This window comes from Dendrobates tinctorius, unplaced genomic scaffold (assembly GCF_039654945.1).
Source record: "Dendrobates tinctorius isolate UK_male_01 unplaced genomic scaffold, ASM3965494v1 ptg000137l, whole genome shotgun sequence".
Lineage (NCBI taxonomy): Eukaryota > Metazoa > Chordata > Amphibia > Anura > Dendrobatidae > Dendrobates > Dendrobates tinctorius.
In genome coordinates, this window is record NW_027361805.1 from 242,198 (window position 1) to 257,263 (window position 15,066).

Here is a 15,066-nt window from a genome sequence, read left to right on the forward strand (position 1 = left end):
GTTCAGGCTGATCACTGACCATGCCCCTCTCAAGTGGATGCACTTGAACAAGGAACGGAATAGCCGGGTGACCCGGTGGTTCCTTGCCCTGCAGGCCTACACTTTTACGGTGGAGCACCGCCCAGGGGTACAGATGGGAAATGCAGATGCCCTGTCCCGAGTGCACTGTTTGGCGGGTGTCATTGCTCGACCGGAGTGGTCTGAGCAGAGGGGGGGGGATATTTGAGAATCATGTGGGAATAGTGGATGAGGGCAGGTATATCTCGCCCAGATTCCTTTCCTATGTGGCCTAGTCTGGTCAGTATCGCACCTGCTTACTAATGAATAATGGGAGGTGGATATAAAAGGATGCCAGGTGGTTGTGTGAGTGTCTCAGCCTGGGAACACAGAGAGCCTGTCTGTGTGAGAGACACACGTGAGTGGAAGCAGTGCCCACTGCAACTGTGGTTTGGCTGGACGGGAGAAGCCCGCCAGTTGGTAGTTAGGTTGTCCATTGTTTAGTTAGTGCCGGACAGGCAAGGATTTGTTTTATGTTTTATTTCCTTTTGCATTGCTTTCACCGTTAATAAACCTGACCCAGGGTCAGTTACACCCGAATCCCAGCTCTGCGCCTGAGTTTCATGCTGAATGCACGTGACCTTTGACCCCAGCAAAGGCGATCCCGGAGTGTTTTATCACAGCATAAATCACATGATGCATCAATTTGAAATGCATCTCCTTCCATTGCTCATTAATCATTACCTTTCTTATTCTTGTCCACCCTACTAACATTTTGTCATATAAGTCTTCATCTGGAATAAATTTATTCCATGCTTTAAATATTTTGGATCTCTAATGAGCTTGTGTTTGAGTACGGACATGATCATAAATGTGCTACGTCTGGTCCCGGTCCTGCCGCACCCAGCCCCGGTCTCATACCGCCGCAGGGTCCCCGTCGGGACTCCCGCTCTGTGCAGGCCTCGCGCCGACCTGCCGCAGCCCCCGCTCCTTCCCTCTCCCCTCCTTCCTGGTGCGCTGTAAGCAGGTCCCTGGGGAGAGTGCTTAGGTCGCGCGTGCATGCTCCCGGTCTCTTAAAGAGACAGCGCGCATTTTTCAAAAATGCCTCTGACCTGTTATGATTAGGTCACTGAGGAGGATAGTCAGGGAATAAGCTAGGCAACCAGAAAGGTTGGTATCTTAGCAGACTGGAGACCCCTAAAACTATCAACACAACTAGAATTAGCCGTGGGACGTACCTACAATGCCCTAGACGCCTCGGCACAGCCAAAGAGCTAACTAATCCTAAAGCAAGAAAGGGGAAAGCTAAACTGCCCTGGAGTAGAACCCAAAGGAATAGATAGCCCCCAAACATATATTGCCGGTGAGACAAGATGAGGCACAGACACAGGCAGAAAATAGAGTCAGCAAATGATGGGGCCCAAACTGTCTAGCTAGAACAGGACAGGAAAGATACTGTCTGTAATCATGCAAAAAACCCTAAGAAGAAACCAACACGTCTTATATGCAAAAATACTGAGGCCACATGACCTCTCCCCCTCTAGATCAGAATTCTGGTGTAAACTGGAATCAAAACAAAAGATACTGATATAACAGGGGACTAGCAATACTGGACAGACTGACATAAGCTGTGACATATGGAACGGGGTCCAGCACAGGTCCCATCAGGGAACAATGCTGAACCCACACAGCAAAGCAGAAAGCAGAGAAAGGCAAAAACTGGATCAAATGCAAAAAGATTCCAGCAAACAAATATCTTATCTGAACGATGCAGGACAAAGCAGGGGGCAAGCGGCCTTCAAAATGCACATGAAGAAAACAAAATCACCAGCAACAACTGAGGGAAGCATGCTCACTTAAATCTTCCGTCTGTAACACCTGACCTCCAATCATCCTCTTCAGGTGGTTGACTTCTGTCAACTCAACAGCTCCATTACCCGCAGCAACCAAGAGAGGGAGCCCAAACTCAGAAGTCAGGTCACAAGTGTTCACAACACTGACCAATGCCGTGGCACTCATTACTATTTCTGGCCCCTCCGCCATAGGGAGAGCGCCAGAGCAACAATCTTCTGTTGCTAATTCCGGTTCCGCTGTTGTTGTGCCTGTGCTTCTGCAGTGTTCTGCCAAGTGCTCCACATACACTGTCTGTCTCCACAGACTGTCAGTTACCTGTTACTCGGCTGTCCAAGATGACATCCGTACTGTCTGCGCCAGTTCCGTCCCGTTCCACTACTCAGCCATCCGAACCTCTGGACAATGCCAGTGCCAGCTTATACCCGTTCACCTGGAACCTGCCGGTCAGCTTCACCATAACTGTTGAACTTATTAATCTGTCTGTCCCACTGGGCAGCTGCCATGTGTCCGGGGTCTAACTGGAGGTAGCACCTGTGTGCTCCAGTCTTCCCATTCTGACCCTGTTCAAGGGGACTTACTAAGGGTGTCTGGGGCTCACTTAGTCACGCCCCCTTCGGAGCCCCCCGGACCATGGTCCCGAGGTTCCACAAATATCGCAATAAACGAATGTGAACTTCACCACCTGTGCCTCCATTTCCATTCGTTACAAAATGCTGGAGAGTGAGTCTAGATTTGTGGTTATTCCTCTCATGTTATCGAAATTGTTTTCTTCACTTTCCCTAAATCTTTCACTAAAGTTGTATAATGTTTTGTAATCTGCAAATACTGTAATTAGGGACTATTTTCCAACCAAAAATAAATTAACTTTTTAATGATATCCTAATTTTGTGAGAAGCACCTATATTTGAGAACCGATGGAACAGGAAGGTGAGCAAATTTTGTTCTCTGAATCCCAGGGAGGGTCCTAAGGTGGAGGATGCCTTCTTGATCCCTTGGGATTACAATCTAGCGTATGCTTTACCACAACAATTTTAATCCTCGCAGTCCTGAGGAAGATCAGGGAAGACAGGGCAAAGTTTATCCTAATAGCTCCCTTCTGGCCCAGAAGACTTTGGTTTTCATGGTTATGAGTAATGTTTGTCACAAAACCATGGGTGCTCCCAGAGATTTCAAATTTTCTCTCCCAGGGGCCAATGCACCATCCTCGAGTGTCCAGTCCGCATTTAATGGCATGGGATTTGAAAGAGCACTTTTAAGAGGTAAAAGGTTTTCTCCTAACTTAATTTCTACTAACTTAATTTCTACCCTGCTTCAGAGTAGAAAGTGTACTATACCTGACGGCATCACTGCATGGCTTCCCATCTCCCATCAGGCTGATACACCTACTTACTCACCACTCTGGGCCATGTTGTGAGTTCTGTCCTCTGCCTGCTCCATGCTGTAAACCACGTTTCCACTGCTGTGTGCATATATTCTGGCTGTATGCTTAGGGTGGTGGCACCTGCACATCCTGATTCTTAAAGGGACAGTATGTGCATTCCTAACATGTCCCCAGCCTATTGCCAAGAGGTACTTAACGCATCTCCACCAATGGGTAAATGCCTGAGGAACATTCTCACTCAGTCTGTGTTCAACTTCTGAGTTGCCAGGTCCTGTCCCTGCTTTTATCTCTGTCACCCTGGGGGCTGTATCTTGAACTAGTACCCGAGTTTCTCCTTGTCTGAACCAAGTCCTATTTCTATACCTGTATGTTTCATAGTCTGGAACCTTCCCAACCCTACTGTGTCTATCCTTCATACTCCTTAACTCGACTTATCTGTATCTGCACCTATCTCTATCCAATTTTCTTTGCGCAACGTTAGTCCCCTTAATGTACAGTTGTTACTTCACTGTAAGTACTTGTGTGAAGCTGGTCCTGTCTGCTCCTTCTCCACATCAGCGGCTCTGCCCTGCTCCCTCTCTGCATCAGCGGCTTAGTCTGTACTGGGTCCTTCCTGTCCCCACATCCCACTCGTACCTGCCTGTGTCCCAGTCCTTCCTGAAACTGTCTCCAATCTGTACTGGTTCCTACCTGTTCTCATATCGCACTTGTACCTGCCAGTGTTCCAGCCCTTCCTGTAACAGTTCCTGTTCCTCCAGTCTGAACTGTGCCCGCCTGCCTTCTAGAGGCTCTCTCCACAAGAGCTGTGACAACCTCCTGGGCGGAGAGATCGGATGTGTCCATCGAACAGATTTGAAAGGCTGCAACATGGTCTTCTTCAACTTTCTATAGGCTGAATCTGATTTCCTCTTCTAATCTCACGTTTGGATGAAGGGTTTCATAGGCTGTGGTTCCTTTCTTAATACTTATTCTCTGTAATTCTTTTTGTGATGCGGTCATGGATGATTGAAAAAATACATAATTACCAGTAATGGAATTTTTCGGAACCCATGACAGTACCCTCATATTTCCTCCCGTCACTTGTGGGTGATCGCTATCTATGGCTTTAATATAAGGTAACATTTTCCATTACGGATATGAGGTGTTGGTGTTTTGAATTGTTGCAGTAACCATTGGAGGTCCTCTAGTGCTCTGAAGCCACGGAGAGGTACAGCTCTTTTTTCTTCTAAGTTTCCCGTCCCTGTCGCCCCTCTCCATGGTGCTGTTATAGGTTCCTGAAAAACATCATTACCAGTAAGTAATTACATCTTTTCATTTTCTAACTGAGAAAAGGGTGGGATGATTACAATTTTTGTATAAAACATTTTTTTAAATATAATTTTTCACTTTATTTTGACTAAAAATTATGATTGTCCTACATAATGCAATACCGATCATTTCAATACATAGTGAAGATTATGGCCTCCCCTAACCGGGCTTTACAGGAATGCCAATATGGGTTTAAGCTGGCACTTTGGGTGTCAGTGTAGCCTATCAGCACCATATGAACACATCTCTGGGGAAGAGGAGCCAGTGCACATGCACAATAACAATTGCTCCATTTAAATACTTTTGTCAGTGATTGATTAAACAGAAGTTAGCTCCAATCACTGTTATTACAAACAGATGAGGGCTGTATTACACTTTTTGTGGAGCAGACAGAAATGTCCATGTATGCTAAGGGCTTGCCATCTACTTTAAAATTTAATGGGCTCAAGGTGAAGTATTAAAGGGAATCTGTCACCAGGTTTGACAGATATGAGATACGGCCACCACCTTTCAGGCCTGATATACCGCATTCTATAATGCAGTATGTTTGTGGCACCTCGACCTGGAAGAGAAGAAAAGCACCTTTTATTATACTCGTCCTGCAGAGTCGTCCGGTCCGAGGGGTGTCGCTGGTCTTGGCCATGTGCCTTCCATTTTCTTACGATCGCCATCCTACTTTTCCTTTGTGTGGATGCACGAGTCCTTGTTTTATTAATAATGCTCTCAGTGTGAAAAAACAAGATAATCTTGTAGTTATGATACCTTTCAATGGCTAACAAAAATAAAATAAAATTATGTTACAAAGCAAGCTTTCGGGACTATAAAGGGCCTGTCACACTAAGCGATATCGCTAGCAATATCGCTATAACGTCACTGGTTTTTGTGACGTTATAGCGATATCCCTATGTCTGATACTTACCTCCAACCGCTCCCCCGCTGGTTACCGCTGATTGCGCGAGAACGTCCTGGACCGTTTCTCGTCAGCTTCCTGCTGTGACGAGCGATGCGTGGAGCCGGGCGGGAGGACGCAGGATCGCCGCGTCTGAAAGGTAAGTAGCGACCCCCGACCCCTGCGATGTCGCTGGTGAGATCTGCCTGTGTGGCAGCTCACTAGCGACCACTTAGCGATGTACCAGCGATCCTGACCGCATCATATCGCTGGTCGGGATCGCTGGTACATCGCTAAGTGTGACAGTACCTTAAGACTTTCACACCACTAATCTAATTCAATTAAGAATTCAGTCTCTTAGCTCGGTTTATTTAAATGTACATTTATTATACCATGCCCCTCTTTTTTTCTTTTCGTTGTCTGTGCATATATTTCTTCAGAAACTTTGTTATACCATGCCTGAGGAAGGGCCCTAAGAAGCCTGAAAAGCTTGCTTTGTAACATAATTTATTTTATTTTTATTACCTTTTTAATGGTTATCATAGCTACAAGATTATCTTATTTTTGCCACTGACAGTATTTTTTTTTTCAACTGGCTAAGGCCTGTTTCACACTTCCGTTTGTCACCATCAGTCAAAATCCGCCGTTTTGCAAAAAAAATGGATCCGCCATTTTGCTTGGCGGCTCCGTTTTTTTCCCCATAGAGTTGCATTACCGGCGGATCTTGTTGGATGGCCATCCGTTGTATCCGTTTTTTTGCGAATCCGCCAAATTTTTGCCGTCCGTTGAGATCATCGAACGGAGCCTGTAACGTTTTTTTGCCCTGCGGATCCGCATTTTCCCTTTTTAACCCTGAATCTTTTCTGGCTGCTGGAAGAAAATTCTCTCTCTCTCCTTCCCCGGGCGCGGTTCCTTTAAATTTTTACCTTCGGCGGATCCGTACATCCGCCAATCCGCTCACCCCCGTTTCTGTCAGTCCGTCTGCGGATCCGTTTTCTGCTATTTTGGCGGACTTTCACTGACAGAAAAAACTGAAGTGTGAAACAGGCCTAACACGGTATCAACCCCCTTTCTTTTGTTTTATTAAGGAAACACTAACTTATTTCTCGATACTAAGATATTGAATGAATTGTCTAGTTTGATTACATGGACTTTTTTTAAAGACATATTTTAAAATTCACAATTTTTCCTGGACATTATAAAACTCCTCTGGAGGCCATTTTTTCCCTTATTTTAACTGGCAATTAAATGATTGTCAGTAACAAGAGAAGCATAGGTATCGCTCATTAAGCTCTATGTAGACAGAAAGGGAGAAGACCGAAGCGTTAATATACCACCTCTTTCTGCTCCTCAATGTCCCTGGCTGTCTGACAGCAAAGGACAAAACCTATTACTGTATGAACTCAGAGTACTTTTTCTATGTAATCCAGTGGTTCCCAAACTCCAGTCCTCGCGGACCCCAACAGGTCATGTTGTCAGGATTTCCTTAGTGTTTCACAGGTGATGGAAGTATCATCAAGGCATCAGGAATTCTCTCACATGTGTAACACTATGGAAATCCTGAAAACATGACCTGTTGGGGTCCGCGAATACTGGAGTTTGGGAACCACTAATGTAATCTGAGGACAGCGAGAGGTAAGGGTTAAAACACTCAATTCAACAATGTGTAATTTATTAAGCTGTGTGCTGTTTACTTACACTGTAGGATTTATCAATAGGAGATCAGAGGGGAACAATTTTCATTGAGTTACAGTAGATCTGACACTTGTTTTTGACTTCAGAACTCAAAAGTAGCCCCAATTCTTCTCTATCACAACAACTTTTTAGGCAGGGTGTAACGTAGATTACAAGGACACTAACCATAGTAAATTATATCATGATTGGTAGCAAATGAAAGATTTTGCTCACCTTATATGCTTGTGCGTACAGGCACATCTCTAAGAATTTGTATTCCGTATAAATCCTTTTTAGCTGTCTGCTGCCACCATGTTAAACCGTGAAGGGCCATTCAAAATGTTATTTAGAAAAAATACAAGAAATTGGGGTTACTCTGTTTCCAGGATTCTTCAATACGGTTTATATAACCCCTTAACGACCACCGATGCGCATTTTAACAGCAGTAATTAAGGGTACTTATTCAACAGCGCTGAGAAATAAGGGTATAACGTCCCCCAGAGTGGGAATATCTATGGGGTCGCTGCTAGCGGGGGGTAGCAGAGACCCCGTAGAACATGATCCGGTTGGGTTTTTACCAACCCCAGTGTTGCGATCACTGTTATTCACGGAATAACATTGACCGCAAGGAAAAAAGTCTGATTTCTTATTAATTTCTCTTTCCTCTGATATGATCTAGCACATCAGAGGAGAGAAATGGGGTCCCCCGAGCCCCTCCAGTGCCTGCGATGTCCCATGGTCCCTCCGGCTGTATCCCCCGTCTTCTTCCGGGAAAAAAAATGGGCGCATGTGCAGTGCGCCCACCAAGATCTGCCGGCCAGCACCCTGCAACAATAGAGTTCTCCTATTGGTTCAATTTAATCACTGTGAAAGACCTGCCACAGTGATCAAAATTAAAAAAAAAAAAATAGAAAATCAAACCCCCACTTTATCACGCCCTTTGGTAAAAATAATAAAATTAAAAACATTTTTTTTTTTTCCATTAAGGTTAAGGTTGGGCCTAGGGTTATGGTTGTGTTGGGTTAGGGGTGTATTGGGGTTAGGGCTTTGTGGGGGTTGGAGTTAGAATTGGGGTTTTTCACTGTTTATGTACACCAGGGGGTCGCCAAACGTGACATGACGCCTGCCATTGAGTCCACCCAATTTTCCGTTCAAAAAGTCAAATGGTGCTCACTCTCTTCTAAGCCCTGCCATGCGCCCAATCAGTGGCTTTCCCCAACATACGGGGTATCGGAGTACTCAGGAGAAACTGCAGAATAAATTTTGTGGTCCATTTTCTCCTGATACCCTTGTGAAAAAAAAAAGTTTGGTTCCAAAGTACATTTTTTTTAAAGAATAAAGTTAAATGTTCATTTTTTCCTTCCACATTGCTTTAGTTCTTGTGATGCACCTGAAGGGTTAATAACTTCTTAAATGTAGTTTTGAGCCCCTTGAGGGATGCAGCTTTTAGAATGGTGTCACTTTTGGGTATTTTCTGTCATATTGACCACCCCCAAACTCACTTCAAATGTGAGGCGGTCCCTAAAAAAATGGCTTTGTAAATTTTGTAGGAAAAATGAGAAATTGTTGGTCAACTTTTAACCCTTATAACTTCCTAACAAAAAAAATGTTTCCAAAATTGTGCTGATGTAAAATAGACATGTGGGAAATGTTATTTATTAACTTTTTTTATGCGATCTGACTATCATTTAAGGGCACAAAAATAACAAATTTGACAATTGCAAAATTTGCCAAATTTCCATTTTTTTCATAAATAAATGCAAGTTATATCGAAGAAATTTTACCGCTAACATCAATACAACATGCAACGAAAAAACAAACAAACAATCTCAGAATCAGTGGGATCCGTTGAAAATATGATTTTTTAATTTTACGGCTGTACGTTATAAACTTCCAGGATCCATGGAAGTGTTCCAGAGTTATAACCTCATAAAGGGACAGTGGCCAGAAATGTAAAAATTGGCTTGGTCATTAAGTACCAAATTGGCTGTCAGTAAGGGGTTAAAATGCAAAAGATAAAAAAAAAACACTTAGTGGAGAGTGGAAGCGCCAATTTCTTGTATTTTCTAGAAAAAAAACCAAAACTTTTTAACTAACAGGATACCCTCTCTGTCTCCAAAGCCATACAAAATGTATATACAATGAAAAATAATGCAAAAAAATATCCAGAATGTAATGTTTATTTAAAGCCATTTTGTTTATACAAAGGATATATTGTTACTGGAAGTCAAATTGTGTGCAAGCAGTAAAGTTTGGAAGCAGTTAAGGTAAAAATTTAAGCTCATTATTCCTGGGGTGTTCATTCTTGCCTGATGCTAAGTCAGCCATCATACGTACAATACATCCCATCTATCCTGATACCGTCCCTCCATGATCTTCAAATCTTGGTGGAATTGTTAACCTTGCTCATCACTGACTGCACCAAGGTTTCCAGGGAAGTTGGCAAGATGGCTACGCAGAAAAGACACCTTGATACTCATTTTGCAACCAAGCATTTTGTAGTTCTCCAAGAGATTCTAGACAATTTTGGTGAAATTGTTTGTTCGTGTATTTCCAAGATGTCCTTGACAAGATCCTTCAATGATAACCAAGCATTATTTTGGAGATCTGATATAGTGCAGATGAAATGTTCATCTTTGACGAGATGCCAAATCTGTAGACCATCAAAAAAACCGGCTTTTATTTTTTCAAATGAAAGACTAAGAAATGCCAAAATGAGGTACTTGAAACAGTCTGTGTCAGTTGGCAAAGCATTAACGAATTGCTTCATGAGACCCAGTTTCATGTGCAAAGAGGGTAAATATAATGTTCTTTCAATCAACAGGTGGCTCATGTAGAATATTTGGATCAACAGGTTTGAGGTCAGATCTTGGAAGCCAATTCCTCGCCACCCAATGCTTCTCGCTAGCTCTGTTGTCCCACACGCCCAGGAAACTAGGATACTTGACGTATTTGCGTTGCTGACCAAGTAGTAAGCATACCATTTTAAGGTAAACAGATGAAACAATTGTGTTTGTGATATTGCAACAATGTGCTTTATGTCTCAGCATTCTTCATAAAGAGAAACTGAATAGCCAATTGGGACTGAACCAAAAATTACCATTGTAGAGGAGGACACACTTTAAGCACTGCTTTGAGCAATCACCAATCGTTTGAGTTATTGGCTGGAATTCCCAATTCCTCAATTAAACCAAGTATGTTATGGCAATACACAAAGTCACTGGCACTTCTAAAGTATTAAAGAAATGCACTCTCTCTGGACTGAAAATAGGATACCTTTACTTTTTAAATTAAAGCAAGTTTTTCTCATGCAGTCTTGTTGCTAGGAGTTCTGAAGCCTTTTTTGATAGCCCCAAATCTTGCGGCAAATTGTTCAAATCATCCTGGTCAAATCCCTTATGAACTGAGGCATCATCATTATCAGGTTGTTATTAACCATAATGCGGTTCTTGAAAAGGGCAATTTAATAAAAGCCTGACATTGGAGTTGCAGCTGAATGAGGCACTCGACGTATAGCTGACAGACTAGGATACGCTATTTTATATGCAAGTGTCTTGCTATATCCTGAAGTTTTCACTTTACAAAAGTAACAGTGGGATGATCTCTTGGATATCACCAAACCATAGGCATACCAAATGGCATTTTTTCACGTTTCCTTCATCCTAATGGCAGCAGCACACACCGATGATCCTGTGTACCCCCAATAAAGGTTATGAGAAAGGGATTTTATGATGAGCAACCAAAATCCTCTTGTTCATTATATCTCCCAAAAGTCAGAATAATGCTTGGTTCACATTTGTCCTGTCCTCTCCGCTGAGCGCTTATACCATTAATCGTGATTTTCATGTAATTCCGCGATTCAGAAGGAACTACTCACTACAATGACGTTGATGGGAGTCACTTTGGACTCAGTCTAGTCTCTGTTCAAGTGGTGTCATGTTATTTTAGGAGTCTTTCTAGCGCACAAGTATGGACGACCACAGTTCTGTGCACGCAGACCTGAAAACATGGATATCACTGGAACAGATGGTAAACTGAGTCCAAAGTGTCTCCATCTGCCTCATTGTAGTGAGTGACTCCGTTAGGCTATGTGCACACGGTGCAGAATTACCTGCGGGTTTTTCCGCGCGGAACCGCAGGTAAAATGACCTGCGGTTTCACACCTCTACTATGTTAAAGGTGTGAAACCGCTGCAGAACCCACCCAAACAATTGACATGCTGCGGTTTGTAAACCGCAGCAAAACCGCACCGTGAGCACAGTGTTTTTGACCCCATAGGGTTTCATTGCACTGTACTTTGTCAGCGGAACTGCTGCGTTTCCGCAGGGGCAAAACCGCTGCGGAAACGCAGCAGAATCCGCACCGTGTGCACACAGCCTTAGGGTTTTTGTCTGAATCACATTTTTATAGGATTTACACAGAAACCCTGACATAAGTGCTTAGCATAAAACGCAAGAATTTCATCCCAGCCTTATACTGAAATCGATTAAAAAAAAAAAAAAAAAAAATGTAATGTACCCCAAAACATTGCCAATAAAAATCCTAATTTATCCAGCACAAAACCACCAGTCAGTCATCTGTCACTGAAAATTTAGGTGTTACGCATGTTACCGATATAACAAACACTGGAAAGCGACTTGGCTTCTAACCCATCAAATAAAACACAGTCAAAGCTGTGCCCTTACATCCAAATGCCCCACTGTGCCAAAATATTAGTAAGTGGCCACATTTGGCATTTTTGTAGTGGGGAGAGTGCACTTAAATTATGATATTGATAGTTATGAAGCCTGATCATTCAAAGTGCCTGCAGTGCCCTTGCTAATGCTTAACCCCTTTACCCCCAAGGGTGGTTTGCGCATTCATGACCGGGCCAATTTTTACAATTCTGACCACTGTCCCTTTATGAGGTAATAACTCTGAAACGCTTCCATGGATCCCGGTGATTCTGACAATATTTTCACGTGATATATTGTACTTCATGATAGTGGTAAAATTTCATTGATATTACTTGCATTTGTGAAAAAAACGGAAATTTGACGAAATTTTGAAAATTTGGCAATTTCCCAACTTTGAATTTTCATGTCCTTAAATCACAGAGATGTCACATAAAATACTTAATAAGTAACATTTCCCACATGTTTACTTTACATCAGCACAATTTTGGAACCAATTTTTTTTTTTTTTTTTAGGAAGTTATAAGGGTATGTGCACACGTAGTTTTTAGTCTCTGCGGATTTTGTAGAGAAAACCACAGGAAATCCGCAGGACAAAGTGCTGTGGTTTTTCTGCGGTTTATCTGCGGATTATCTGCGGTTTTGCCCTGCGGTTTTACACCTCATAATGGATGAGGTGTAAAACTGCAGCGTTTCTGCACCAAACAATTGACATGCTGCGGATTGTAAACCGCAGCAAAACCGCGCGGAAAAAAACGCAGCATGTGCACAGCTTTTTTTTATTTCCATAGGAAATAAAGGTACTGTACAACGCAGCAGAATCTGCTGCGTTTCTGCAGAGCCAAAAACGCTGCGGAAACGCAGCAGAATCCGCAGCGTGTGCACATACCCTAAGGGTTAAAAGTTGAACAGTGATTTCTCATTTTAACAACACCATTTTTTTTTTTTTAGGGACCACATCACATTTGAAGTCACTTTGAGAGGTCTATGATGGAAAATACCCAAAAGCGACACCATTCTCATAACTGCACCCCTAAAGGTGCTCAAAACCACAGTCAAGAAGTTTATTAACCCTTCAGGTGCTTCACAGGAATATTTGAAATGTTTAAAAAAAAAAATTAACATTAAACTTTTTTTTTTCACAAAAAATTTACTTGAGATCCAACTTTTTTTATTTTACCAAGGGTAACTGGAGAAGTACACGGATACCCAATATGTGGGGGTAAACCACTGTTTCTGCACATGGCAGAGCTCAGAAGGGAAGGAGCGCCAGATTTTACTGTTATGGTTTGCAGTTGCCATGACCCACTGGGAGAGCCCCTGAGGTGCCAAAACAGCAGAACCCCCCAAAAGTGACCCCATTTTACAAACTACACCTTTCAATGAATTCATCTAGGGGTGCAGTAATCATATTGACACCACAGGTGTCAGATTTTTATACCATTGGGCAGCCATGCGGAGAGACTCGGGAGGAACAGAGCTCTATTTGCCTATTCAAGTGAATGGGTCTGTGCACACCAGTGTGTTTCCACAGACCGTGGGCAAAACACGCTGACATGTTCCTTTTTTAATGTCAGCATGGGCCACAAATCGCCATACGCATAACACACATCGATGTCATCCATGTGACACATATCTGCGCCGGGGAAGAAGTGTTACAGTAAGAGCTGTTCCCCGATGCTGGACACTGCTCTCATCATTCTCCCCTGCTTGTGCCGATTGCCATGTTCAGCACCCGATGACGGGGAACAGCGCTTACTGTAATGCTTCTTCACCTGGCACCTGTCCTTGTGGTACTGATGTGGCACACACATGCCACACGTGGGCCGCAAGTATTACACACACGGACACGTACCGGAAATATCAGGACGTGTGAAAGAGGCCTTATAGCGGGTTTTTATGTTTTGCTGCTGTCACACACTAAAAGACGCTTTTTGTTGCAAAAAATAGTTTTGCAACACCACATTTTGAGAGCTATAATTTTTCCATATTTTGGCCCACAGAGTCATGTGAGGGCTTGTTTTTTTGCAGGACGATTTGATGTTTTTATTGGTACCATTTTCGGGCACATGGCGGAACACGCTAAATAAAAACATAAATAAAGTGTGTTCGCCGCCCGGGGTCCACTGTGCGGTAGGTGACAAAACCGCTGCTGAGAGGCAGAGCACTAAGGCGGTAAGTGCACAAGGTTGACTGCACCTAGTGCACAAGAGCAAACTCTGTTGCACACACAGAGCTGCAAGCATAAACATGTTGCAAAAGCAGAATGTTTCACACACACAGCTGCAAGCATGAACACAAATACAAACGCTGAGTCTGCTAGAACTTCACAGAAGCTCAGCGACACAGACGCGGTATAAGGTCACAGGAGTCGCCAAGACTGACTCCGTCTAGACTTACCGTCTGGCGCACATGCGTGGCAACCGCGAACGCACACTGTGCTGCAACTGCAGCGCGGCATGTATAGATCCGCTGGCAAGGCACTGCCAGAAATGCTGGCGCAAAGCAGGACGCTTTAGCTGCTGCAATGGATGAGGCTTGAGCGCGCTGGCGCTGCTACTGGCTGACCCAATCACTCACACATTCGTAATAACCAAGGAGGGGGATATTTAATAAGTCAGTCACCAGTCCAAGCATCCGTCATCAAACATACAGCAGCAAGTATGAGAATACTAGCGCATGGCGGAACGGCCATGCACACTTTTTATAGTGTACGGGACCTGCCGGAAATCCCCAGAGCCCTGAGCATAACCAATGGAATCAGGAGCAGGACCTGAGCACTTGACTCCCGAACTCCAATGGGAGCTCATCCCATGAGCATGCTCAGAAGAAGGTATGAAGGACTTAGCCTCTGGAGACAAATGTGAGAATCTGGATTCCTGCATAGGCATTGTAGAAACCAGATTCCTAACATTACCCCCCTCCTAGGGTCCCCCCTCCCTGAACCCTCCGACCCACCAGCCTGTGCCCGACAGTGGCACAGACCTCAGATTCGCCCAAAAGCGAGTCTGATATCCCAGTAGGTGAAACTGAAAACCGGGACATACGGACAGTATCAGTGGAGGTCAGGTCGCCAAGTCTCAGGAGGGATACCGGTTGATAATGGGAGCGGAGGATTTAGGAGACCGCCGCCGTGTATCGACGGCCGTCGCCACACTCCGTTCAGGGAGACTGTCCCGAGCACATAATGTGCATGCCCGAATGAATTTTTTGATGTCCCGAGCTCTATGGGGCCACCAATATGCTCCGGCCAAAAGCTTCGAGACCTGCATGTAGCCTCGGTGGTGAGA